We start from the raw sequence: 24568 nt of genomic DNA, 5'->3' as shown, positions 1-24568 counted from the left end.
TTGGATTGTTGCAAGTCAAGCTTCAGTTGATCAATCTCACAGTCTAGCCTACAATATTTTTAAGATCTATCTTTAAAGGATTGAGTAAGATTCTCTTCATTATTCATTCTTCTTTCAATTCCCTTGGTTAAACCCATCACCATAGATTCCATATCATTTTTCAGAACTATATTGTCTTTTGCAAGCTTTTCACATTCTTCTATCTTGTCCTTCAAGGCTTGAATCAGGTGATCATCTTCCATGCTTTTTCTTTCTTTCAATTTTAGCTTCTCACAAAGTTCCTTTCTCTTTTCCCTAGACTTGTTTAGTTTCTCTTCAAGGAATAAATTGTTGGCATTATTGTCATTGATGTCAACAAGAGAACAAGAGGTTGCAGAGAAGTAGGTAGCAGGTGTGCATAACACGAAGACTGGAGAAGTGCATAAAATGCAGGTTATGCAATAATGTTGCAGGATGCAAAAGAATATGGACTATAGAGTGAAAAATGATGTTGAAGCTGATCTACATATGCCTTAAAGTGTATTGGACCCATCAAGTTTGATTCAAGAGAACTGTAGATTCAAATTCATTGATTCATGGCAATTCGACTAGAAAACCTTTGTCTCTTATCAAAGTAGCATGCTTAAATAGGAAGGATGAGTTGGATTTGAGTGGTCCCCATCTATCCAGGTGTTTGCATGTGTACACGTGTTGGTAGCTCAGTGGTTTTCTCATGTTGTGATATGTTTGTGTGGGACCCATTGTATGCCCCTCTACCCTACAACATGTTGGATGACAACAAAGTGATCCTACGAGATACGAATATTAAAGAGGACAAAAGTTGTCTCGCTATCCTGTGGCATGATGAACAAGAGATTTGTGACTGTGCAGGATAACATTGACAAAGGCAAACAAGGTTCCCTACTATCCCGCACTGCAGAAGACCTAAAAGATATAACTATGCAAGACAAGAAATAGTCAATGAAATGTATCCCCCGCCATCCCGCACAACTGATGACCAAATAAAATTGGTCCTGCGAGATAAGAAATTGATGGAAGGACTAAGGCTCATTGCTATCCTGCATTGTCAAAATGTGAGAAGTGATGGTCATGCGGGGTAACATAAGGAGAAGCGAGAGAAGGTTCTCACTATCCCACAACATGCAGAGGGATGAAAAGAGGACCCTGCTAGGTAAATGAGAAACAAGAGAACAACAAAGTCTCTTATCCCACATGGGTTAAAAGGTCATGCTGAGAGTTGTGTGGGCTAACAAAGGTGAAGGGAGACATGTCCCCCACTATCTCGCGATTTGAAAGACCATAGGATAGAATTCTTGTGGGGTAAGATAAATTAAAAAATAATGCATCCCACCAGCTCGCACAAGTAAAGAGGGCTCATAAATGGTGATGGAGGATAATGAAGGGAAATAATGAGGTAGCCCGATTGGATCAGTGGACTATGTGGTAGTTGACTAAGGTTGACCAGGTGACTTGGATGTCAATTAAGAAGACTTTTTATGACATGTGTGCATGTCGATAGTCATAGATTTTTACATGGTAGCTGATCGATCTTGACCGAGTAATCTAGATGAAGAATATGGAGACTTGTGGCTCACTGGCTTGTCATTGAGAATATCTTATATACAAAAGTTGGTGATGAGGGATTGAAGTGTGGTAGTTGTCGATATTTTTAGGGTAGGTCGACAGAGGATGGAAAACACGTTAATGACGACCGAGTTGCAGATGGTTGAAGGGCTAGAGGTGATTGACAAAGACAAAATCAAATCTATTGGATATATTGAGTTTCCTAAATATAAAAACCCAGTACAAAGAACATTCAAAAAGGCAGAGAAGATCCAGTTAATGCAGATGGTCGATCAAAGAAAGAAAATCCAATCTTCTATAGACTAAATCCCAGAGAGACAAATCAATTAATTTTAAATTGCAGTTTCAAAGGGAAAAACATTCTTCTATGCAGAGCTAATTGTGTAGGGTAGTAAATGTGATTTGATAGAAGTAGGGTTGTTAAGATAGAGCTAGAGGTGAAAAAAAAGATATCTTAACTAGTTGACTATATGTGAGAAGTGTAGAGAGTGGTTGTTGTTGTTGAGAGAAAATAGAGCAATCTACAGAAGTAGAGAGATCACGATCAAAGTATTCTATAAGGTAAAGTTGTAGCCGAGAAAAGAAGACAACGAGATAGAGGAAGAACTTCAAGAAGCAGATAAAATCATTCTCAAGATATGAGAAATTAAGTGTTACAAAACTCATTTGTAACAAGTTTTTATCATTGCATTGTAAATTTTGATTATCATTATAAATCTCTGAGTGGGTGCTTTGAGTAGGGGTAGGTTCTCCTTTGAGTAGGTGCTCATAAAATCAGGGGTTGGTACTCCTTGGGTTGGTGCCCTAAATTTTGTAGCCTATTATTCACTATGGGGCTAGATTGGAGCAATAAACTCCAACAACTATTCTCACCGAGGTTTTTCCCACATTGGGTTTTCCTCATAAATCTGGTGTTGTGAATTAATTTGTGTGTGTGTGTACATTCTTAATTAATTTGCAGTTTTAGTATTTGCACACATAGTTAATTTTTTTAAAATACACTAATTCAACCCCCTCTTAGTGTCCATTTGTGATCTTCAATTGGTATAAGAGCACTAGGTTCCCTTAATATAAAGTTTCCTCTAGCTTTGGTAGATCCTATATTGTGAGCACAATGGTTAGAATTGAATCCTCCTCTAAAGAATCTATGTTTGATGGCACAAATTATTCTTTCTGGAGTAGAAGAATGGAGACATACTTGTCCTCCCTTGGGTTTGATGTTTGGATGTCAGTAAAGAATGGATATACAGTTCCATCCACTCCTTCTACTGATCTTGATGCTAAACAAGAATATGAAAACAATGCAAAAGATAAGAATGCTATCTTAAGTGGTATGTCTTATATAGAGTTTTTTAAATTCATGCATCACACTTTTGTAAAAGCAACATGGGATAAGCTACAAAGCATATATAAAGGAGATACTAAAGTGAAAGAAGCCAAACTGTGAAATCTAAGAACTTAGTTTGAAAAATAAAAAATGAAAGAGGAAGAGAAGATAGCAGACTATTTGCAAAGCGTGGATGAGATTGTGAGCGCAGTAAGAGGATTTGGAGAAGATGCCATAGATGAAGTTACTGTAAAAAAGGTCTTGAGATCATTAACTACATGGTATGACACAAAAAATTCTGTTGTTGAAGAAGCAAAAGATCTAAAAGATTTCTTTATGGATGAATTGTTTGGTTCTCTATCAGCCTATGATATGAAGATAGTAAGTATTGAACCTACAAAGAGAGAGGTTTCCTTTAATACCACACATAAATGAAAAGGACAAGCTACAAATGAGGATGAAAATGACTCTCATGGTGTTGTAGCAAACTTTTTAAGGAAGCTTAAAAGAGGTTTAGGAAAGTACAAAGGTAAGCTACCCTTCAAATGTTTCAACTGTGACAAGATTGGACACTTTGCATGTAAGTGCTCTTATGTAGAGAATGATGAAGATGAAAATAAAACCATGAAGGTTGTTGGCAATGAAAAGATGAAGAATGCTTATAAGCCAAGGAGAAGAAATTTTAGGAGAAAGATCAGTATTTACACATTTGAAGATAATGCCTCTAATGAAGAAAGTTTCTCTTAAGATTGTTGTAGTGAAGGTGAAAGAGAAGTCAACCTCTTTATGAAACAAGAAGAGTTATTTGATGAACATAATGTTTATGATGAAGAAGAGGAAGTTGAAGTTGAAGTAGACCTTGAAGGTGAACTTGTGAGTGTACTAGAAGAACTTAGAAAAGTGATAAAGAAATATAAAGGGTACAAGAATGCTGCCACTGAAGAACAAAATCTACTAAAAAAATCACTTGAGGAGTCAAAGACAACAAGTTCTAATTTGAGAAACTAGTTGGAATAAGCAAAACTGATGTATGAAGTAACAAAATCAAAATTAGAAAGGAAGGATAAGGAGTGTCAAAAATTGGAAGAAGATCTTGTAAATCTAAGAAAGGAATTGGAAAAGAATAAGGATGAACTCAACATGAGGATAAAGTATGGTGGCAACATTGAAGTATTAATTAAAATGTTAAGTATGTAATAGCACAATAAGGAAATCAATGGCATTGGATTTGAGAAGGGACAATGTTCTAACAATAAAGATTCATCAGACAAGGAGATACACTTCACCTCTTCAAGTGAAAGTGAAGTCCAAAAAACATTCATAGTCAACAAGCCCAATGAGAAGAAGACATATATTGCTGCTACAAAGAATCAGTCAATGAACCAACATGTTGATCCTAAAAGAAAAGTAAATGTTAATGATGGAGGCTTCACAAAGGTCAATGATACAAGAAGGGAGAGCTCAAGAAGACTGAACTATGCTGATCCAAGGAGACCAATGAGAAACAACTTCAACAGTGATTGGTATGTACCTCAATTCCATGGCTACTGCTATAAATACTTATGGTCATAGAATTGTTGATTGTAAGCTTGTGCATAGGTCTCCACCAAGTTTTATTTAAGTAGAAATCAATTTGCCGCTCTTAGGGATATGAATGTTATTTGTTATCATTGTGATGGGTATGGTCATAAGAGTTATGAATGTAGGAGAAATGTATCTCAATCCCACAACAGTTTTTCAAATTTATCATTCAATGTAAATGTGAAATGTTATCATTGTCAAAACTTTGGCCACATTGCAAAACATTGTAAGCTTAGAACTTCTAAGAAAATGAAAGTAGTGTCAACCTTGGAACCAAGAGTTAATCTAGATCAAGAAACAACAACAAAGAGCAAGATAGAATCAAAACTAGTTTGGGTAGAAAAAGTAAAAGACAAGGCTGAGTCAAGTTTGATTGTTCAAACTGCCCTACATGCTGAAAGAAAAAACTTATGGGTAGCAAACAGTGGCTACTCCAACCACATGATTGGTGATAGGAAGAAATTTATTAAGCTTGAAGATTGGAATGGAGGCTCAGTAACGTTTGGAGACAACTCATCAATCAAATTCAAGGGTAAAGGTACACTAAACATTGATGGCAAGCCGAAGCTCATGATATTTATTATGTAGAGGGTTTGAAACATAATCTACTAAGTGTGAGTCAAATGTGTGATAAAGGATATAAATTTACATTTGATTCCAAAGGATGTGAAATCAGAAAGGAAAGTAATGGACAACTTGTTGTTGAAGGCAAAAGGACAAATGTCAATGTATACAACCTTAAGGAGTGTTTTCAGTCTCAATGCATGATGGGACAAGTTGATGAGAGATGGTTGTGGAATAGAAGCTTAGGACACATTAATTTTGACAATTTGGTGAAAGTGAGCAAGAAAGGATATGTAAGGCACATACCATAGTTTGTCAAACCTGCAAGCACTTTTTGTGATGAATGTAAAAAATGAAAACAAACTAAGGTCGACTTCAAAACAAAGGCATACTCAACTTCAAGGCCACTAGAACTAGTGCATACTAGCTTGTGTGGGCCAACCAAGATGAGCACTAAATGGAGAAAAATACTTCATGTTGCTCATAGATGATTTTTCAAGGACGACATGAGTCATATTATTGCAAGACAAGTCACAAGCATTTGAGAGATTCAAGGTCTTCAAGAAAACGGTTGAGAAGGAAAGTGGATACAAGTTAAAGAGCCTAAGGTCAGACCATGGAGGTGAGTTTACATCAAATGAGTTTGAAGACTACTATGAGGGGCATGAAATCAGAAGACAATATTCAACCCCTAGGACACTAATGCCAAAATGGTTTTGTGGAAAGGAAGAATAGAGCAATCAAAGAGATGGAAAGAACAATGTTAAATGAGGCAAATTTTCTTGATGTTTATTGGAAAGAGGTAGTTCACATAGCTGTATACACCTTAAACAAAGCGAAACTAAGGGTGAACAACAATATGAAACCTTATGAACTATGGTATGATAGGAGACCCTCAGTCAAGTATTTCAAGGTGTTTGGCAGCAAATGCTTCATCAAAAGAGATGACGAGCGATTAGGTAACTTTGAATCAAGATGTGATGAAGGTATCTTCTTAGGATACTCTACTCACAACAAGGCCTATAAGTGTTTCAAAAAAAGACTAAAGAAGGTAGTTGAGAGTGTACATGTGAGAATTGATGAGGATATGCAAAAAGAAAATCAAAACTCAATGACTCAGAGGAAAGAATCATATGTTGAAGATGAAGATCAATATGAGAGTGAACATGAAGATGAAGCACCAAGCAAAGCCCTAGATAGACATGTGTAAAAGAATCACTCTAAGGATCAAATTATTGGCAACAAGAATGATGGTGTGCAAACTAGAAGGAGAGCAAGGAATAATGAGCAAGTTAATTTCTACCTCATGACAGAGATGGAACCTAGGACATATGATGAAGCCAATAAGAGTGAGAAGTGGATAAAGGCTATGGAAGAAGAGTTGCAATAGATTGAAAAGAACAAAACATAGGAATTGGTTCCTAGACCTACTGACAAAAATATCATTGAGACTAAATGAGTCTACGTGAACAAGATGAATGAAGAAGGTAAGGTAATAAGGAACAAGGCAATACTTGTATGCAAGGGATATGCTCAAGTAGAGGGCATAGATTTTGAAGAAAATTTTGTACCTATTGCAATACTTGAAGCAATAAGAATGTTCTTGGCATTCTCTACATTTAAAGGATACAAGGTATACCAAATGGATGTCAAATTTGTTTTCTTAAATGGTAATCTTGAAGAAGAAATGTACATAGAACAACCTGAAGGGTTTCAATTGAATGAAGATGAGAAATTTAGTTGCAAATTGAAGAAAGCATTATATGGTCTAAAGTAGGAACCTAGAGCATGGTATTTTAGGTTGGATAAGTATCTCCATCAGCAAGGTTTCAAAAGGGGAAATGATGACAACAACTTGTACATTAAGGTGGATGGAGACCACATGATCATAGTTCTGGTATATGTAGATGACATATCTTTAACAACAATGACAATATTCTATGCAAATAATTTTTTGATCAGATGCAGTCAAAATTTGAAATGTCCATGCTTGGGAAGTTATCATATTTTCATGATTTGCAAATATCACAGTAGAATAAGGGCATATTCATTTATCAAACCAAGTATGCTAAGGCTATGTTGAAGAAGTTTCAGATGGAGGAAAACAAACTAGTTGGTACCCCCATGGTGACAAGATGCAAGTTAAACAAAGATGATGAGTCACCTAGTGTAGATCAGACCTTGTATAGATCCATGATTGGAAGCCTGCTACATCTTACAGCCTCAAGGCCTGATATAGTTCAAGTTGTGTGCATGGTTGCAAGATTGCAAGAAGCTCTTAAGCAATCACATGTCAATTTTGTTAGGAATATATTCAAATATCTGTAGGGGACTCTTACTTATGGCTTATGGTACCCAAAGAAAGGAGATTTCATTTTGCAAGCCTATACTGATGTAGATTGGGCAAGATGTGTAGATGACAAGAAGAGAACCAGTGGTGGTGATTTCTTCCTTGGAGACAGGTTATTTTCATGGCATAGTAAGAAGCAAGAGTCAATATATTTGTCAACTACTGAAGCAGAGTATATTGTAGTTGCTACATGTTGCTCACAAGTGCTATGGATGGAGTAGACACTGAAGGACATTTAAGTAGAGTTTTCAAATCCTATTCCCATCATGTGTGACAACTCAAGTGCAATAAATATATCAAAGAATCATGTCATGCATTCTAGTACAAAGTACATTGCAATCAAATATCATTTTTTCAGGGAAAAGGTTGCAGAGAAAGAGGTAAAAGTTGAGTATGTATGCACTGGTGAACAAGTTGTTGATATTTTCACTAAGCCATTGCCCAAAGATAACTTTAAATATCTGAGACAAAATTGGGTGTTCTTCCACCCACCTTTAGCACTTAACCATTTTTGTGTAGTTTTTGGTTCAAGGGGGCATATTGTTTTATACTTTCTACCTTGAAACCTCATGCTTGGTCTCTGGGGGAAATCAAAAGTTTTTATAAGAAGTATTGACACATTGCTTTTATTTTATAATTGTTCTTGTAAATAAATATTCATTATGAATACTATTACACTTTACTTAAGTTAACTTAGGATAATGCATCTCTTCGTAGTTTGGATTTGAGATGCTTAGGGAAGTGTGCACATAGGGATAGAGCTTGTAGGAGAAATTCCACCTTTCATGGTCTTATTTTGTTGTTACACTCCACATTCGGTGGGTCATCCACCTCTTGTGGAATATTATATTATTTCTCCTACCTACCCCTAGTATTTATTACCTACCCTTGTTTCTCATTGAGCCACATGTCATGATTGGGTGCTCGTACATCCATATGGCCTTGCCTATATAAGTAGACCTATATTCATTGTATTGGAGAATCCAGTTGATCATTTGCATATTGATAAGAATACAGTTTGTTCTTGTCATTCTATTGTCTCCTTTTTTATGCTTTTCATTGTGCCCTTGATCTTGGCAAAATCTCACATGGTATCAGAGCCATTGGGGCTTCATTGATTGGTTTTTGGAGACATCATGGAAGGCTTCTATTTTTGGATCTGAGGGACTGCATTTTTTGGAGGCATCTTAGAGCGTTTTCAACCTCACCATTGCGTCCGGTAGGCCATTTCCATAAAAATCGAGTATAAATTCGACCTATTTTGGCAAAAATCGATTTTTGGGTTTGGCGGAAATTTTCTGCCCAATTCGGGCAATACGGTACTGAATTTTCGGATTTTTTTCAAAAATATATATATATATATTTTTTTGAAAATTATTTTCCAGTTTGAAATTTTTTTTGAAAAAAAACAAATTGAAAATTATTTTTGAGATCTGTACCTTCTGCCCAGTCAGTAGCGCCTAGTCAGCATTTTCTTTGGAAATTTTTAGACCCCTCTCCGTTGAGCAATTTGGATTTTTGGGTCAACTTTAGAGGCCTATAACTTGCTCGATTTTGCTCCTTTTTTGGTGCAATTTATTTTTATTTGGGCTAATTTTTTCGTGCTCTTCATAGTGGTGTGATTATTTTCTAGTTTTGGTGCACATGTTTTTTGGAATTTTCAGATTCTCTCAGTTGTACTTGTCCAATCCTCAAATGCCTCGTTTGAGCTCATACGACCTCCTTTTCAGGTGCTATTTTTTTTGAAAGTGCATGTTTTTTCATCTACTTTCATAATCTATGATCATATTTCAGAGATTTTAAGCGGAAATTGTATTTTCAGATATTGGTCTTATTTGGCCTATTTGGTACTTGTAAATTGCTTGGATCTTAGTTTAGATCTCTTGCATTATTAGTTTGAGTCTCTTTTTGCCTTATTGAGACAGTTGTAAAATTGAAATTAAAAGTCCACTTTGCCATTTTTTGCAAGTGGCCCATTGTACATGCACTAAGTATAAAGTGCCAAATCATCACTTTTGGGGGGGTTCTTTGATTGAGTGAATTTGGGGGGGTGTCTTGTGTGATTGTGCCTCTCTTTCCTTGTGCTCTTTTATTTTTGTTGCAATGAGTCCTCATAAATTTCCACTTTTAACTCCACATAATTATGCATCATGGAAAATTAAAGTATGGGGCAAATTAATGGAAAAAGGTCTCACGCATTACATAGATGGAACAATAGCAACACCACCTGATCCTAAGGCTGATCCTAATGCTCAGTTAGAATGGCTCACTAAGAATTGCATGGCTCTTGGAACTTTGCGCAAGTATGTATCAGATGACCTCATCTTTCATATTGAGAAGTGTACTACAATCAAAGATGCTTGGGATATGTTTCAAAAATTGTATGGTCAAGTTGATGAAATCAGAGGTTATAAGATTGACAATGAGTTCACCAACTTGGATCCCAAGAGTTTTGATACAATCCAAGATTATGTCACCAAAGCAAATGAGCTAAGAGCAAAGCTTAAGGATTATGGAATTGACAAAAAGGATGCTCAATTGATATTCAACTTGTTGGACAAGCTTGCACCAGAATATGCAGCATTTGTGGTCTAGCTTCCAAACTCATCGTTTGACAGTGGGGAGTTCCGATGTTATGCCTTCATTTGATGCTTTCACAGAAATGATGATATTGGAACAATATAAGTTGTTGAACATGGGGCTTCTCAAGTCTTCAAAGTCCCAGGCTTTGGTGGCTAATCAAGGGAATCAAGGAAGTCAAGGCAAAGATTCCAACAAGAAGAAGAAGCACTCCAAGTCTAAGCCATAACAAGAAAAAGGACAATCATCCTCTCCATCACAAGGCGATTTTTCATCCTCTTCCAAGAAGGGGACACCACCTAAGAAGGATAAACCAACTTGTGCATATTGCAAGAAGTATGGTCATGATGAGCATCGATGCCACACAAAACAAGTTGATGAGTTAACTAATCTTCTTAAGAAAAACAACATCAACTTGCCATCCACCTACACAAAGAAGGATTCATCTTCTTCCTCTTCTGCACATTCTAAGGGAAAAGGGCAAGCATTTGTGGCTACAACAGGTTCTTCACAGCAATGGATACTTGACTCGGGTGCCTCATATCACATGGGTTCTACACAGGAGTAGTTTTCTTCATTGGAGCCATCTAAGGTACCTTACATTTACATAGGTGATGATACATAAGTAGAAGTTGAAGGGAAAGGTTCAGTTGAAATGGATGATGGAACTTTTGAGAATGTTCTCTATGTTCCTAACTTGTCTACCAACCTTCTCTCTATCTACTAGATCACTCACTATGGGAATGGGAAAAAGGTTGAGTTTACACCAGATTCAGTTGTGGTAAAGGAACTTGATGATGATGCCTTGGTAGCAGTGGGACAAGTCAATGACAACTCAAGGCTTTATTCATTCTCCCACTTTGTGCCAAGTTCACCTTCTAGGGCCTTGCTTACTCATTCAAATTCCGAAAGTAAGCTATAGCATGAGCGGTTTGGTCACCTCAACTACCGCTATCTTCAGTAGCTCAGCACTAAAGACATGGTCACAGGTCTACCTCAAATCAGTTTTTTCAGAGGGTGTATGTTCAGGTTGTTCCATGGGAAAGCATCCCGAGGAGAAGTTTGATAAAGGGAAATCTTGGAGAGATTTGGAAGTTCTTCAACTTGTTCACAACGATGTAGCAGGTCCATTTCCAGCACCTTCATTTAGCAAGGCCCGCTATGTCCTCACCTTCATTGATGACTACTCCCACTTCACTTGGGTCTACTTTCTAATTCATAAGAGTGAAGTATTTGATAGGTTTCAAGACTTCAAGACTCGTGTGGAGAAGCAATCCGGGAAAGTGGTCAAGATTCTTCGTACAGATAATGGAAGGGAATATGTGAACAAGAGGCTTGAGGATTTTTGTACACTTGAGGGAATTGATTTTTAGCATTCTGTTGCATACACTCCATAGCAGAACGGAGTTACAGAATGCAAGAATAGAACTCTCAAATAAATGGCTAGTTGTATGATACATGCACGTTCTCTTGATCTCGCCTTTTGGGCAAAGGCTATCAGTTGTGCCACACACATCCAGAATCGGGTTCCTCACAAATTTTTGCAAGGTATTACTCCTTTTGAAGCTTGGGCTGGTAGGAAACCGATTGTGAGACATTTCAGAGTCTTTGGGTGTCTAGCATGGGCTCGCATACCTCCGCAAAAACACAAGACATCTGATATACTTTGAATCCCTTATATGCTGCAAATGTAAGTAGAGTCCTAACACCTTCCAATCTAGCAATTGGTGCAAATGTCTCACCATACTCTTCTCCTTGCCTATTGTTCTTGACACTTATTTTATTATTGGGAAAAACATTGCCTTCTAATTCTACAACACAAGGTAGTTTTTTTAGGGTGAATTGAATAATGTGAAGAGCCTTGTTCATTGGGATTTGTAATGCAGGCTTGGCTAGAGTATTGGCTATTTTTTCTTTGCTTGCTTCATATGGATCACACTTATTTTTCAAGGTGTCAGATATTTGAGAATATACATGATAGTTGGCTTGAGTTTTCCATAGTCCATGATATATTTACATGAATGCTTCTGGAGAAACTGTGTCGGTTTGAAGTTGCGTCGGTGAGCTTGTTAACCTGATTGTTAGAAAAAAATTTCTCTGGACGTTGTCCAATCTGCGGCAAACCAGTGATGGTCCTAGTTAGCACTATCACCGACAGAGATATTAGATTCGAAAGCATGGTCATTGGTTACAAGGTAACTCAATCAAACCATTTGAATTTTGTTTCTAGCTCTTTCATTTATGCTGCACATAAGATGATGAGGGAAAATGAGAAGTTAGATCTATGTGGATGGATGTTAGATGAATTGTTAATTAACCTAGGGAGGATCAAAGGAGAGAAGAAGGGAACATTCTGATATGGGAATCTTATTGTCTGTTTGATGTTATTTTTCATTAATGAAACTCCCAGTTTTGGGAAGAGACAATGGGCATTTGATATCCCAGTAGGAAGACAACTAAAATAATCTATTGCTAGTTTGGGTAGTTAGCGAGATGATAAAGTTTGGGGTTACTTCAAGGCATTCTATAAATCTATGAAATCTAGAGAGAGGGTTCCAAAGCACATTGTTGAGAAATACTCAACCAAGATCTGCTTTATGGTTAAGAAAAATGAAACTTTGATGGAAGCAGTCAAGCCCCGAAAGATTTGGATTGAGGAAATGGGTTATGAAGTTGATGCACAGATTTTGGATGCTTATGCACAGTTGCTAATTGATGCACCTATTGATGAAGCTAAGAAATCCTTTGGTACTGCTAAATAGAAGAAGCAAGAGGTTAAAAGTGAGTTTAACCAGAAGAAGACGAAGAAGCAGTAGGGCAAGGCAAGCAAATTTGTGGAACAGGTGTCTCAGGACATCAAAGAATTGATAGATGTTGTTCTGGAAAAAGGAAGGAAGAGAAAAGAGCCTAAAGTTTTTATTGAGCCTATTCCATCAAACTTTCGAACTGATGATGACACACCTTTAGCATTTAAGAGGGTATTGAGGAAGAAAGTTGAAGAGACTAAGGTGGAAACAAAGAAGCAACCGGTTAGGAAGGTTACAATCAAGGTACCCACAAAAACAAGAGCTCCAAAGGAAACACCTTCTGTCCCATCTGGTACTAGAAGAAGAAGAAAGAAGATGGATGATAATGATCTTGCACTTGTATCGATTAATATAACTATTATTCCACCAAAGACTTGTGCAAAATTGGTAGATGAAATAACTAAGGATGGTATGTTGAAAAATGTACAATTCTATTATGAGCATTTAGATGATGGTGAACAGAGAGAAGTTGAGGAAGCAGTCTTATTGTATTTGGATATTTATAAGAAAGCCTTGTTAGAAATTGAGAATAAAATCCTGACACAGTTATATGACAAATTAGATGCTAGAAGATTATCAGCTATGGAGGAAGACAAGCATATCAAGATTCAAGAGTTCTTAACTACTTGTGCATCCATTACTCCAAAGGACTCTTGAGGTTGCAGACATAAAGATCTTTCACAGCAAGCACGGGATAGTTAGTCTTATGTTAGGTAGGGTTAATGAGATAGTCACTAAGACCCACAATGCATGGGTTCAATTCTTTGCTACAAACCCTAGTTTTTACACTTCACTGAAAGCTAAAACTATCACTACAGACATCACGGTTGAAGGGAAAGGTAAAGGTATAATGGGTACAATTTTGAAGGATATTAAGATACTAGATATAGAGCCCCTGGGTAGAATCTAATGTATAGGACACAGAGGTGATATCGACAAATGTAGATATACCAGCAGATTCAGAGAGTGTACAGGTTACAAATGTTGAGGACAATAGTCCTCTGGATCAGAATGTACAAGAAGGGAACATTCTGGTATGGGAATCTTATTGTCTGTTTGATGTTATTTTTCATTAATGAAACTCCCAGTTTTGGGAAGAGACAATGGGCATTTGATATCCCAGTAGGAAGACAACTAAAATAATCTATTGCTAGTTTGGGTAGTTAGCAAGATGATAAAGTTTGGGGTTACTTCAAGGCATTCTATAAATCTATGAAATCTAGAGAGAGGGTTTCAAAGCACATTGTTGAGAAATACTCAACCGAGATCTGCTTTATGGTTAAGAAAAATGAAACTTTGATGGAAGCAGTCAAGCCCCGAAAGATTTGGATTGAGGAAATGGGTTATGAAGTTGATGCACAGATTTTGGATGCTTATGCACAGTTGCTAATTGATGCACCTATTGATGAAGCTAAGAAATCCTTTGGTACTGCTAAACAGAAGAAGCAAGAGGTTAAAAGTGAGTTTAACCAGAAGAAGACGAAGAAGCAGTAGGGCAAGGCAAGCAAATTTGTGGAACAGGTGTCTCAGGACATCAAAGAATTGATAGATGTTGTTCTGGAAAAAGGAAGGAAGAGAAAAGAGCCTAAAGTTTTTATTGAGCCTATTCCATCAAACTTTCGAACTGATGATGACACACCTTTAGCATTTAAGAGGGTATTGAGGAAGAAAGTTGAAGAGACTAAGGTGGAAACAAAGAAGCAACCGGTTAGGAAGGTTACAATCAAGGTACCCACAAAAACAAGAGCTCCAAAGGAAACACCTTCTGTCCCATCTGGTACTAGAAGAAGAAGAAAGAAGATGGATGATAATGATCTTGCACTTGTATCGATTAATATAACTATTATTCCACCAAAGACTTGTGCAAAATTGGTAGATGAAATAACTAAGGATGGTATGTTGAAAAATGTACAATTCTATTATGAGCATTTAGATGATGGTGAACAGAGAGAAGTTGAGGAAGCAGTCTTATTGTATTTGGATATTTATAAGAAAGCCTTGTTAGAAATTGAGAATAAAATCCTGACACAGTTATATGACAAATTAGATGCTAGAAGATTATCAGCTATGGAGGAAGACAAGCATATCAAGATTCAAGAGTTCTTAACTACTTGTGCATCCATTACTCCAAAGGACTCTTGAGGTTGCAGACATAAAGATCTTTCACAGCAAGCACGGGATAGTTAGTCTTATGTTAGGTAGGGTTAATGAGATAGTCACTAAGACCCACAATGCATGGGTTCAATTCTTTGCTACAAACCCTAGTTTTTACACTTCACTGAAAGCTAAAACTATCACTACAGACATCACGGTTGAAGGGAAAGGTAAAGGTATAATGGGTACAATTTTGAAGGATATTAAGATACTATATATAGAGCCCCTGGGTAGAATCTAATGTATAGGACACAGAGGTGATATCGGCAAATGTAGATATACCAGCAGATTCAGAGAGTGTACAGGTTACAAATGTTGAGGACAATAGTCCTCTGGATCAGAATGTACAAGTTGAGGTCACAGTTCCTAAGGAGGAACCGGCAATAACTGATACTCCACCAAGTGGCGAAGCCACTGGTGCAAAATAGGAAGCTATAAAATTTAATAAACCATCATAGGAGAAGAAAGAAGGATCTGGTAGGGATCCGGTAGTGAGAACATCATTGTTGTCAATTGACACCTCACAGGTAGAGCAGAAAAGATTAACAGAGATGAGTTCTACTGAGCTCATGATGATGGTTGCGCAGAAGATGATGAAGGAAGGATCTATGGACAAAGGATTTATTGATAAGTCAATCCTAGTATTACATAGACTTGTCCCAGAGTGCAAATTTGACAAAGGAGCAAGCCCATCTAGCAAGCTCAAAATAATTATAGAGCACATTTCTAAGGACTTTCAATCTATATGGTTGATATTAAACTGGTAGGCATTGGAGAGGTTTACACAAGCTAAGAGATCTATATTTAATCAGATGATTGAGTCAAAGAAGAAGGAGATTAATGATAAACTGAAGTTGATTGATACTGCTTTGAGGAAATTTACTAATATTTACAGAGTATGTTGCAACACGGGTTTACTTACAGCAGAGACAGCTAAAGGGATCAAGGATATTCAGGAGAAGATTGTAGGTATAGTCAATTCTTTTGATGGCACAAATCCTCTAACTACATCTATTGATGGTCAGATTTTGGTTTTGGAAGCTCAAGTTTTAGCTCTTGAGAGAGAAAAAGATAAAATCATTAGGAGAGAAAGAGGTCTTAGAGGATTGGTGAGTCCCCGATTGGACTCATTGAGTGTACATAAGAAAGAATCCATTGGTTTGGTTGGTATGTCTACACCAGAAGAGCTTAATGAGAAAGAGTCATATGATCACATGCTTAATAGAATTGTATCTATTTCCAACACTTTCAAATCAGGTTGGATACCTATCTAGAGATTTTGGAGAAATCTTATCTGGAAATTTTCAAGTATATTCAGCTCCGGTAAGATATTAAGGACATTCCTTGTATAGTCTTTTCATTCTTCATCTTGGTTTTTGGTATTCTTGGCATTGATGTCAAAGGGGGAGGTATAGGTGAAAAATATTCAGGAGATATGTAGATATAGATTATTTTGTTTAGATCATGGTCACAGATGGATATTTAGCTCAGGGGGAGCAATCCCAGGATGAAACCGACAAATGGAAACCATTATCATTTCTCACATGAGTGTTGCCATCAATTCCAAAGGGGGAGATTGTTGGAAATTGACACTCATTTGATTGGTTTCAATATGTTGTCATTGATGGCAACGTGTTCCGACTTTTATATTTTGGTTTGGTTGTTTACCAGCAGACACTTCAGCGGCACCGGCACCAGCAGGTATCTTCACTGGTAGGAAGGAATTCTTTGGTTACCAGCATTGCAGGTCGATATGGTTCACATTCAGGATATCGGTATAGGAGGTCGACATCATTTGGGAGATTTGGCATCGGCAATTGATTTTGATATTTATGTATATATGTAGTCGACCCGACTTGTATATTCATTTTGTAATTATCTATGTAAGCCGACATAAGATATGAAGGATTGCAAGGGTATATAGGTTAGTTGATTAGATCATTTTGTGATATGAGAGGGAATGTAATGTGAGTGAGAGAGACAATTGTAATGCGAGGAATTTTAATTATATAAGAGGTTATTCTGGTAAGGGTTTAGGGTTTCAGAACTGGAACAGACAAAGCTTAACCGGAACTATATTCAGGCATACAAGATGCTATCATTGTAGTTCACTCATTTCTCCGGATTGTAGTCTATATTTGTATGTAGTTAGTGAGACTCTTTTTGTGATGAGCAGTGTGCTCTAGGCTGTAAGCCTTTCTGCAAGTGCATTAATAGGTGTTCCTCAGGACATCAAAGCATTAATAGATGTTGTTTCGGAAAAGGAAGGAAGAGAAAAGAACTTGAAGTTTTTATTGAGCCTATTCCATCATACTCTGGAACTGATGATGACACACCTTTAGCATTTAAGAGGGTATTGAGGAAGAAAGTTGAAGAGACTAAGGTGGAAACAAAGAAGCAACTAGTTAGGAATATTACAATCAAGGTACCAGCAAAAACAAAAGCTCCAAAGGAAACACCTTCTGTCCCATCCGGTACTGGAAGAAGAAGAAGGATGACACCGATCTTGCACTTGTATCAGGTAATGTAACTATTATTCCACCCAAGACTTGTGCAGAATTGGTAGATGAAATAACTAAGGATGGTATGTCGAAAAATGTACAATTCTATTATGAGCATTTAGATGATGGTGAATAGAGAGAAGTTGAGGAAGTAGTCTTATTGTATTTGGATATTTATAAGAAAGCCTTGTTAGAAATTGAGAATCAAACCTCATCACAATTATATGACAAATTAGATGCTAGAAGATTATCAGCTATGGAGGAAGACAAGCACATAAAGATTCATGTGTTGTTAACTACTTGTGCATCCATTCCTCTAGAGGAGGCGGAGTAATGGATGCACAAGTAGGAAGGAATTATTTGGTTATCAAAATTGCAGGCCGACATGGTTCACATTCAGGATATCGGTATAGGAGGCTGGCATCATTTGGGAGATCCATCATCGGTAATTGATTTTGATATTTATGTATATATGTAATTGAGCCAACTTGTATATTCATTTTGTAATTATCTATGTAAGATGACATAAGGCATGAAGGATTGTAAGGGTATATAGGTTAGTTGATTAGATCATTTTGTGATATGAGAGGGAATGTAATGTGAGTGAGAGACAATTGTAATGAGAGGAATTTTGATTATGTAAGAGGTTATTCCAGTAAGGGTTTAGGGTTTCAGAACCGGAAAAGACAGAGCTTAATCAAAACTGTATTCAGGCATAGAAGATGTTATCATTGCAGTTCACTCATTTCTCTAGTTTTTAATCTGGATTTGTATGTAGTCAGTGAGACTCCTTTTGTGATGAGCAGTGTGCTCTAGGCTGTAAGCCTTCCTGAAAGTGCAGGCCTCCATATTTAATAATATTTTTTCATATGGCCAGTGGATTGATATTGTGGGTCACAAATCCCACTATGGTTTTTCCTCTTTGAGGTTTTCCACATATAATTCTTTGTGTTATGGTATTCATTTGTGTGATTGGCTTATTGATTGCTTTACTTATTTCAATCTTATATGTATCGGTATACTGGTTGGTGAATGCATGTTTTAATAAGGTTAAAATTGATCATTCTGGTAGAACACTAGTTCACCCCCCTCAATGTTTGTGGATTCCAACACTTTCTAGGAACTACTATATGATTTTGATCTTGCTTGGAAAACATGACTTGGGAACCTCCTATGAGAATCTTCTTTGGATGATCATATGAATTGTTTTGAGGCTTTGACATGGTTAGGTTTTGATTTTGGGTTTGGTTGAATGAATTTTGATTTGGACTTTGGTAGAATGGGGTTTGATTTTGGTTGAAAGGGGAACTTTGAATGTTGGGTTGATGTGATTGATATGATTGATATGATGGGTTGAAAGAAAAAGAAGGTTGACATGACTCTAATGTTGGTTGAACTAAAGTAGGAGTGATTTTATTGAAGAATGAAAGTTGGCATGTTTGAATGGTCTCACAATAAAAATAAGGTTGGCCTGATAATGATACCCCTATGGTTATCACTTCCCTCATCATTTTCTCTAACCAATCTCTATGGTTGTTAGGAATAGTCATGTCTCTCATTTGTTGTTGCTATTTATTGAGCTAAAATCCCTATGGATCACGATGGAATAGGAATGGAAGGGATGAATTCTTTACCTTCCCTATGTAAGGCATAACGTCAATCCATGATGTTTGCTTTATTGGTTTGGACCTAAGATCACAACATGCAAGATATTTTCTCAATTTCTCTAAAAGTGGCAATGTTTGATTTTGATTTTGATGTTGATGTTGATACTTGAAGTTTTCTTTGAGATTTGATATTCTTCTTGATGTTTTTGACAAAACTTGGTTGATATTCCACTTTGTAATGTTTGGTCATGTAGCAAAGACACAATAGAAAAGCAATGGAAAATAACTTGACAAAACCAAAAGAGAGCACTATGTAAAGGATTTTTTCAAACCCTTGTGGATGTTGAGATCTTTTTCAAAACCTCATTTTGTTTTCGATAAAATTTTGGTCATTCAATAGAACATCAAGAAGAATCTCCTAAGGTCAAAAGGCCACGAATATTACCACAGCCCACATCTTGATACTCTGTCATCTCAAACAGCCCTGTCATACCCTAAGGTGTGCCCTTTTTTTGCCTTTGTTCAAAAATTAAACCAAAGAAGATGGCTCCTGAATTGGCTCATTATCTTGGGAGATATATGGTGAGTGTCTTGGGGGAGGATTCTTCCCCACCCTTGCACTATGATAGTATAAGTGTCTGGTTATTGACTCAGTTTGGTCTCTAGATCCTAAGGTATTTAATCAAGCTTTCATTCAGGTGGTCATAATTAGCAGCGTGTTATGCTTTGTTAAGGAGGTCTCCCAGTCTATAGAGGTTACGCTCTACAATTTTTATCATATCATATAGGCATTGAGGGAGGCATAACGTCGCTATGACAACATGTATCACTCATTGTTAAAAAAATTTATTGCAAACACATTTATTTATAGTGGTTTAGAATACTTGGTATTAGTTGTTATCACTTAGGTTGTTCCCTCTCACTTGGCCTTATGGTCTACTTAGGAGGCAGGCCTTCTAGATGTTTTATCCCAATGCAGAATTGACAGAAAGCATGAAAAAGGTGGGTCTAGCTTTTTGGTCACCCAGTTGAGGGTAGAGCATATGCCTACCACCTTGAAAACACCGAAAGCAAAGTTCTTTTAAAACCTTCATCTCAAAATTGTCTATACTACTTGGAGATGTTGCTCCAAAATACATGGTGTTCATTTTAACTGTCATAGCAATGATGAAATTTGTGTTGTTCTTTTTAAGAGCACTAAAAGAAAGATTTAGTTAGTCTATGTCCAGTTATCCCTACAAGAAAACATGAGAATTGTTACCACATGGTGGGCTTTCCAGCCTAGTCTTTGCTTTGGCTACAATTTTTGACTTCTCTGTTTGTAGAAACAAAGCTAATTATTGATAGAAAACAGACAGAAAATGAAATAGAGACATTCTAACCTTTCCCAGCAAGTGCGAACTACCTTCTAAAAAAATATGAACTAACATATTAGCAAATGTGAATTACTGTCAAATCAATTGTGAATTTCTAACAAATCAATTGCGCATCACTTAAACTGACAGTTTTGGCAATTAATTTAAACAAAGGAAAAAGACAAAGGACTGAAGTTTTTGCTTTCAATGAACTCAATCTAGGTAAGCTGGCCCATCACTTCGATATCATCGTAAATATTGAATTTGTCCAAGATTTTGTGCACAATGCATTGGTATTCAGCGATAGCTTCTTCTTCTTCAATTTCTCGGATCTTCTTTTCCGCCTTCACAAGTATTTGATATGCTTTTTGTTGTCTTTTGTGTTCTTTCCTCTTTCTGGACCCTAAAATTTTGAAGGTTACTCTTCCTGCTATGGGGTTAGACATTTCATGCACAAAAAATCAATTTTTCTAGAACTGAAAAAGTTTGATGGGTTAATCTAGCAAATACAATTAAAGCCAAAACAATAATAAAAAATTAAAATTATGGGTTAACTGTGCAATTGCACATTAATTAAAGCAATTGTCCATTAATATAATAGAAAATGTGAATCAAAATACTATCAATTGTGCAATAATATGTGCAATTATGAATTTCTGTGAAAGCAGTACTGTGCATTCAATTTTTTGTTTTGTACAGCCTTGCAAATCACAAAAATAAAAAAAGACAAATCAGTAGTTGTAAAGTACACATCGGGTTCACCATTGTTTTCATGCTTGAAATCATAAAATTAAGCTAATTAGGGAATAAGGACGATCACAAATCCTTAACTAATCTAGCTAAAATCAAACACAAGGCAATAGAATAAATGAAAGAAGCAGAAGATGTATGTTAATTAAACTCCCTATTCCACATTTGTACTTACATTGTTCTTCTCCAGATTCCTGGCATGACTCTCAAGTATTGCACTGATACTTCTTGCATAAGATGGAAATTGTTTTAAAGAGTGCAATTTAGCTTGAATTGATAAATTGATGTTGTTTAAATAGATTTTCAAGAGAGATGGGGATAGTGTTGTTGTGTAGCTAGGTCAGATCCCTTCTAGGGCCGACCCAATGTACAAAATTCCAAGTGGTTTGTCGGCCTTGGCATCTGGATATCTCAACTGTATGAGTCTAATTTGGGGTAGGCCCTATTTGGGCAAACCACTTGTGTGTAACTAAAGATTAAGTTACATGTAACTTGCAACTAAGGGAGACTCATATGTAACTTCTAATATATAGGTTTGACCCTATCCTTGGCACCAAAGTATATGGCCGACTTGAGGTCTATTAGGAAGTATTAATTCATATGTATGCAAGGTCATGATTGCATCAATAGATATGAATTCAACAAAATGAAGGACATGTAGTGTTCTCGGGGGTGACGATAAGAGCTTATCGTCTATGGTTGGGAAGGCAAGGGATCTGATGTTTGCTTGTGGTTCACGAGCACTAGCATAAAATAAACATGGTATCAAAGTGGGTTTCTTCTATAGAGCCTAACTACTTAAAGGTAGATCATATACCTTTGAGGGAGTTCAATCAAAGTAATTTGCAGAAGGAGAATTTTATCGATCTAGGAAAGGCATCAAAGAACACAAAACTGTCTTTGTCAGCAATAAGACAGAACCTTCAAATTGGTACAGCCAACACAACAAGTTTGATGTCGACTATGAGGAAGATTATTCATTGTGGAGATTAGATTATACTTTAGTGACCGCCTCCCGATATTTGAACCAGGGCTAGATGATGTGGTGAAGGCCTATCGTAGTCGCAACCTCTTCTTCAACTCTAAGGTTGAGAAGCATGTCACTGGAGCTGAGATCGCTTTTGTCTCTATCAATACGCCCACTAAAACCCACGGCTTGGGCACTGGCAAGGCCGCAAATTTGACCTACTGGGAATCGGTCACTCGGATGATTGTTGATATCTCCAAGTCTGATAAGATCATTGTTGAGAAATTCACCATTCCGGTTAAGACAAATGAGGTGATTGAAAAGATTTTGATGCATAACAACAAGGGGATTCACTTTCAGATCCTATCGAATCCAGAGTTTCTTGTGGAGGGACTGCCATAGAGGACTTGATGCGGCCAGATAGAGTCCTTATCAAGGGTCGTGAAACAACTAAGGAGAAGAAGATTGTTTTGGATTTTGCAATAGTTTATGCCCACTAGATCCCACAAGACCGCATCATTACCATGAATCTCTGGTCTGCTTAGTTGTCAAAGCTAGCAGCTAATGCCTTCCTAGCTCAATGAATCTCATTTGTTAATGCTATGTCAGCTCTCTATGAGACCACTGGTGTTGATGTGTCAAAGGTTGCATATGTTGTGGGAAAAGACTCACACATAGGCCCTAGATTCTTGAATGTAAGTGTGTGTTTTGGTGGATACTACTTTCATAAAGATATTTTGAACTCGGTATACATTTGTGAGTGCAATGGCCTGGCAGAGGTTGCGCACTACTGGAAATAGGACGAATCAGAGATTGCATTCAAGGAAGGAAGATTGCTTGCATTTCTTTGCAAAGGAAGAATCGGCATTCAAAGGGAGCTTGTCACTTCAGCTTTAGAGGAATCCTGACATTTCAGCTTTAGAGGGAGCTTGAGGAAGCCTAACATTTCAACTTCAGAGGGAGCTTGAAATTTCAGCTTCAGAGGGAGCCTGACATTTCAGCTTCAAAGGGAGCCACGTCATCATAAAAATTCGGTTAATGAGTTCTTCTCTATGAGGGAGAAGTTCGAGGTGCAATCCCTTGTTAATGAGTTATTCCCTGTAAGGGAGATGTTCAAGGTGCAATCCCTTGTTAATGAATTCTTCTTTGTGAGAGACAAGGTTGAGGTGCAATCCCTTGTTAATGAGTTCTTCTTTGTGAGGGAGAAGTTTGAGATGCAATCTCTTGTTAATGCATTATTCTCTGCAAGAGAAGTTTGAGGTGAAATCCCTCATTCCATCCTCTACAAGTAGGTATGATGGATGCACCCTCTGCAAGTAGGCATGGTGGAGCCACCCTCTACGAGTAGGCATGGTGGTAATGCACCCTTCTCTGGGAGAAGGTTGAGGTGAAATCCCTCTTCTATTGGACACAATGGATGACTAAGAGGGGGGGTGAATTAGTGATTTAAACACTTTTCCTTCAATAGGGATACACTGGTAATATATAAAATGCACTTAATAATAACTAGTAGCTCTAACAGTGAAAACTAAGTGTGTGAAAGGATTTGCTACAACATCAACATAACTCATACACAAGAATGCATCACACAACACCAGATTTATGAGGAAAACCCAATGTGGGAAAAAACTAAGTGAGAATAGTTGTTAGAGATCTTTTGCTCCAATTCAGCCTCACAATGTAAAGGATCTGATTACAATTTTAGGGAACAAACCCAAGGAGCACCAACCCTAATTTATGAGCACAGACTCAAAGGAGCACCAACCCCTACACAATTTATAGGCTACAACCTAAGGAGCTACAAACCCTACACTAAACACCAACTCAGTGAAAACAATATAAAACTCACTTATACAAAAGAGATCCCTGTTGCAAAAGAAGTTTTTGCAACCTTACAATATTCTTCTCTGCAGGTTTCAACCTTATTGGTCTGTGTTTCCTCCACGCACTCTACAGCTTTGCTTAGTCTCCTCTCAAAATTTTTTTTTAATTTAACTCACACCGATCACTCTTTATCAGATAATGCTTCCTTCATTTTTTCACCTCTGCATCCTATGCTAACTCTGTCGGTTTGTTCCTTACATCGGTTTATCCTTCTTCTCCTTACTAGTACCATCTTTTCTCATAAACACTTCAAGTGTTTATCTCTTTGGCTCTCAGACAACAATTTCACTCTTGCCTTCCCTCTTTAGCAGCACCGATCATAGTCTGAAGTCATCATATTTAATCTTGAGCTTTCCCGCCAAGAATCAATTTAAACTAAGGACAATTAGGGTTTCCTTTTCTTGACCAAATCTGCATCTGATCTAATCCAATCCATCTTGGTTCGATCACCTGCATTAGAGGATTGTATATGTACATGGTTTCCATCATCCAATGCATATTTGCTAAAGATAGCAATCCTGACCATGATTTTCGGCCTTGAAATCTGTCGACTCATT

At 37.1% G+C, this 24568-nt stretch overlaps 1 pseudogene; it reads left to right on the top strand.

Annotated features, from left to right (window-relative positions):
* Positions 1-3061: 3061 nt before the first annotated feature.
* LOC131046636 (UDP-glucose 6-dehydrogenase 5-like) lies at positions 3062-22927 on the top strand (annotated as a pseudogene).
* Positions 22928-24568: the final 1641 nt, after the last annotated feature.

This window comes from Cryptomeria japonica, chromosome 11 (assembly GCF_030272615.1).
Source record: "Cryptomeria japonica chromosome 11, Sugi_1.0, whole genome shotgun sequence".
In the NCBI taxonomy this organism is placed as follows: Eukaryota; Viridiplantae; Streptophyta; class Pinopsida; order Cupressales; family Cupressaceae; genus Cryptomeria; species Cryptomeria japonica.
This window is presented reverse-complemented; position numbering and strand designations above follow the sequence as displayed.